This window comes from Lycorma delicatula, chromosome 2 (genome assembly GCF_047948215.1).
Source record: "Lycorma delicatula isolate Av1 chromosome 2, ASM4794821v1, whole genome shotgun sequence".
NCBI lineage: Eukaryota > Metazoa > Arthropoda > Insecta > Hemiptera > Fulgoridae > Lycorma > Lycorma delicatula.
Genome location: NC_134456.1, coordinates 224,301,779 through 224,306,937, shown reverse-complemented (window position 1 = coordinate 224,306,937; position 5,159 = coordinate 224,301,779). Strand labels below are relative to the sequence as shown.

Sequence of the window (5,159 nt, the reverse complement as noted above, 5' to 3'; positions counted from 1 at the left end):
CATTTTTTAACCAAGCAAAATTATTTATAGCTCTTACAGTATTTTATTAATAACAATTTGTTGTGCACTCAAAATGGAAGGAGATGCACTTTTTATTTTTACATTTTTTTTAAATCTATTGGTACTTACTATTGTTCTTTATTATATATAAGGGTTTTCCAGCCTCATGAAATCAAGAGTTTATAAGAATGTTTTTCTAGATATTCAAGTTTTGATTTTTGGGTTCTTTTTAGGTATAGTTAATCATTTACAGAACATTGTTGCAGTAGAACGCTGCTTGTTGTAATGTATTAACTATTTCTAGGGTGATTTAATTTTTTTACTGTCAATGCAATTCGAAATTCATAATGCAATTACCAAGTTGAATCATCACAACACACAAGAAAATTTCTGCTGGATTCCTAGCTATGTGGGAATCCTAGGTAATGAACATGTGAATTTTGCTGCTAAAGATGCATGTAGCCAATCATCTTTCACCACTCGAGTTACTACTTTTTAAGATTTTATTAATTCCGTTAAACATACTCTTCAAAGAAAGTGGCAAGGTGAGTGGACTGCTGCAGTGGTAACACATCAAAGATACGGTGTTACCATGGGACTCTTCATGTAGAAAATTTCGCCGAGAACTGGTCCTGTGTCAATTATGATTAGGACATACCAGTTATTTACAAACACCTGATGTCAGCAGTAAATGCACCACTTTGTGTATGATGTGACTGCCACTTGACTGTGGACTGCATCTGTTGTGGGGCCTTACATTGCAAATCCAAATTTCCGAGAGACATGCGTCTCATCTTAGAAAATAATAAGATTGTAATAGACCAGTTATTGTTAATTCTAAGAATAATCAATATATTTAATGAACTTTAATTTTAAGCAACCATAAATTTTGATTTTATTTTTTTATTCGTGTTTATATTTTAACAGTTACATTTTTTTATTATATTAGTTTTCATCTTAGTTTTAACCTTTTTTTATTTTCTTGACCCAGGTGATGATAATGCAAAAATGCTTTTCACCCCTCCAAAAAAAAAAAATTATAGTGTCAGTGTTGAATGTATTATAGTGTAACATGTTGAATGCTAACTGCATCATACTGAATTCTGTCAACGGACTGATGAAGTGTTGATACTTCAAGTGTGTATGATACTTTATGTTGCTCCTATTTTCAAGCTCAGGCAACTGGCATGGATTAGTTTATGTTGTGTCGTCACTCGGAAAGATTTTTTCTTTGCTGTTGTTAAAGTAATCTACTAATATCTCACCCTGGCAATTTTTAGCTTATTTTTTTCAAAGTGCTCATTTTATTCTCATAATTTCTTGTGATTATTTAAAGTTTATCTTTGTTTCTTCTTTGTAAAAAAAATATTATTCCTATCATGCTGATTAGATGATAGCCTAAAAAAATGGTTACCAAATGAAAAGTGATCAGACTCTGTACGGTATAGGTGGAAGGCAAGTAATAATTTATAATTATTAATCAATTTTTTTTCATTTTGTTGAATTTATTATTTACTTAATAAAAATTTTGCTTTTAAATAAACCTAAAAAAACTACTGCAAAAATTGTGAAGTAGAAGTAAACTGTGAAAAAAGGTAGAGCATCTTGATAGCTGATCCATTAATGAGGTATAAACGTTTTTTTATGAATATTTGTTTCAGGCTAGGAAATTTGCTTATTTTTCTTATCACACTGAACGTGTTAAAAGATTTGAGTTATACTAATTATATTTTATATTTTAGGTTATTTGAACCTTTGGCGACTGCAGCCAGTGAAAGAAAATTTTCATCAGTTAAAGGATTTTATTCTTTAATATTGGATAACATAATAAGCGAAAAATGTAAGTTTAAGTTTATCTTCTGTTAATAGTTTTATTTAAATAATGTTACATCTTCCAGAGATGCTTTACATGTATTACAACAATAAGAAGATTGGAATATATGCAACAAATTAATTGCCTCTCTCTTTTTGTCAAGAAACAGTGCAATCTAGGAGGAGAAATATGAAAATAACCAAAACTTGAATGTGACACAAAGCCAAAATTGTTGTATGTTAAGTCACAGATCTTAAGCAGTATAGTATCGCATTAGATTATTTTTTCCAAATGCTTGCAAGTTAGTTTTGTCTGTTTTTATGATAACTTAACTCGTGTGTTAAATTTTTTTCTGTTACAGAAATTAGGTGCTGATTTTTTAATGCTTGAAAAAGATTTAAAATGTAAATATAAAAATGTACTCTTATTTCAAATGACATGAAATGTTACTTGAAAAATAACTAGGATCAGGTCAACCTTACCCAGCTAAAAGAAAAAAAATCATAATATTAAAAAAACTTTACATTAATGAAGATTATTTTCAGACCATTGATTTCTGTGGTGAATGGTTTATTTTATAATTTATATCAGAAAATGTTAACAGAAAATTTGAAATTGTGCTTCTTGTTCACTGACAGAAGATTAAAAAAATATTGTTTGAATGTTTTATCATAATTTGAGAAAACAAGTTATAACATTTTAGTTTTAGGTAGTTTATGAAGAAAACAATTTAACATGTGTTGCAGCAGTTTCTAATAAACATCATTAATTTCCCTCATGTTTTCTATTCACTTGATCTCATATTACGTGGACTTTCCTTATATGAAATGGTAATTGAAAAGGAAACATATGTTATTGATATCAAAAAAATCAAACACAATTATTACCTTGAGCTACAGCAACGTGGTATACAGCTACAGCAATATGGTCAAAAGGAGAGTTCTTTGAAGGAGGCTAGACTGTGATTAGTTGGAATCATAATGGAAAGTTGTATGAAACCTAATTAACCATATAAAGTGTTCTAGTTATGTTTGGGTTTCCTATCCACTCTCTATAACACAATTTACTATCTTGAATGTGTCAGGAAGTTCCATAATGGAAATTGGAGTGTATGATGTAGTATAGAATTACTTTTATTAAATATTGGCTGTTTACTAGTGGCTAATAACTATAGCCAAGGTAACTTAAAAAAATAATGGTTCTCAATTTGCCTAGTTTAATTCTCTTGTGTGCTAATCTATTATTTTTTAAGCAAATACTGTCTTCTTCTTTTAAAAACATCAGAATAATTTAACCTGTAATAAATAGTTAATTTTGAACTTTATGTAAAAATATTCTCATAGAATTTTTTCTAATTAATCTTTTTAAGTTAAAATCTACACTTAAGTCATTAAAAATGTTTTAATTAATTTAATAATCCTCAGCATATTCTGAAAACTAATATTAAATATTAATTACTTACAATTCATCAATTTTTTTCCAGATTCAGATTCATTACTGGCAACTCCAACATACTCTTTTCATCTACGTAAGCAACAAGAACTTTAGATTTTGTTTTTAATACATAAATAATTAATATGTCTGAATCATATTCAGAAGGTAATAGTAGTTGTTCAAATCTTACAGAAGAACAAAGAGAATTTAAAAAAAGTGTGAAGAAGATTTTGCCAACAGGTTTACAGAATCTGATGCTGAATATGTAGAGGTCCGTGATAGAGTTAGATCATTACCACCGATTGAAGATCCATGGAATTCGAATCCTTATCGTGATCGTGGTGATGGTCATGGTGACCGTGGAAGATATCGGGATAGAGAAAGAGAAAGGGATAAAGAATTTAGAGGTGATCGAAGTGGTTATCATGATGGCTGGAGAAGTAATAGATATGGTTGTGATAACTATCATTCACGTTATGATTATCGCCGTCGTGATGATCATTATCAACATTATAATAGGTCATCATATCACTCTAATTATTATCATAAGTGATAACTAATATGATTATTTCATGACATACACCATTTTTTTAAGTAAATAGTTATTTAATTTTATGATATATTTAAAAAATATGGTATTTTATGAATTCTATAATAATTATTAATTTCTCCTTTTTTTTAAATTTTTAACTGTGGCTATTATATTGCATAAATAATTGTATTTATTTATAAAATACATGGGAAAGTTGATAATTTCAAAATTAAACTACTGTTTGGTGGTAAAACGCAATGTATTTTTTTATATCTATTTTTCCTTTATTACTTAAAATTATAATTTTTTTTTTTAAATAACACTGTTCTCGGATTCAACACAATGCTGCAGTATTTAAATTGATCCCATTAGAAATTCATTCAGAGAAATATTAAATATATAATGTCAGATTCAAGGTTTTATTTCATTGATATTTTACAATTATTTTTCAAACATCTTTAAATAATAATCAAAAAACAATTTTGGAACTGTTAACATTTACTCATTATTTTATATATATATATTAACTTAGCAAAATCAATCTGTTTTTTGTTTTATATTTGTCCATATTCCTCTCTACTGATTACAAGGTCTGTAAATAAATTAATGAAACTAGTATTTTTTTGGCAGCCAAAGTGGCAACACTGTAAAGTTACTAGTAAACATATGGTTATATGAACAGCTGATTTTTATTAGGTATAGTATTTTTAGTCTATTATTGCCATGTGAGATGTAAACAAACTTTTCTTGAAACAAGTTTTTGTTGTGCGTTACAAAAATGAGTGATACTACTTATGAGCAACATTGTGCATTCAAGTTTTGTGTTAAACTCTGTGAGAATGCTACTGAAACTTTTTCAAAATTGAAAAGGGCATATGGAGATGATGCTCTGTCACAAGCCCAAGTTTTTAGGTGGGTGTAGGCATTTTCAGATGGCTGGGAGTCATTGTGGACGATCCACGCTCTGGAAGACCGTTAACATCAAAAAGTGACAACAATGTTGAGCAAATCAGAGACTTGACTCCATATGACCGGTGAATAATTGTCAGAATGATTGCAGAGCGATTGAATTAGAACCATACCACAGTCCATCAAATTTTAACAAACAAATTGGACATGAAAAAAGTTTGTGCAAAATTGGTTCCAAAAAACTTCACTGTCGAACAGAAAAACAACAGGGTGGATGTATGCCGCAATCTTCTAGGGCGAATTGAAACTGATCAAGATTTTCTAAAAAATTTTATTGGTGATGATGAACCTTGGATGTTTGAGTATGACACAGAAACAAAACGCCAGAGCAAGGAGTGGCACACTTCAAACTCACCACATTCCAAAAAAGCAAAAATGAACAAATCAAAACCATGCTAATCTGTTTCTTCA

At 29.1% G+C, this 5,159-nt stretch overlaps 1 pseudogene; it reads left to right on the top strand.

Moving 5' to 3' along the window:
• The first annotated feature begins 3,390 nt into the window (after nt 1-3,390).
• On the top strand, nt 3,391-3,800 carry LOC142320077 (uncharacterized; annotated as a pseudogene).
• Nucleotides 3,801-5,159: the final 1,359 nt, after the last annotated feature.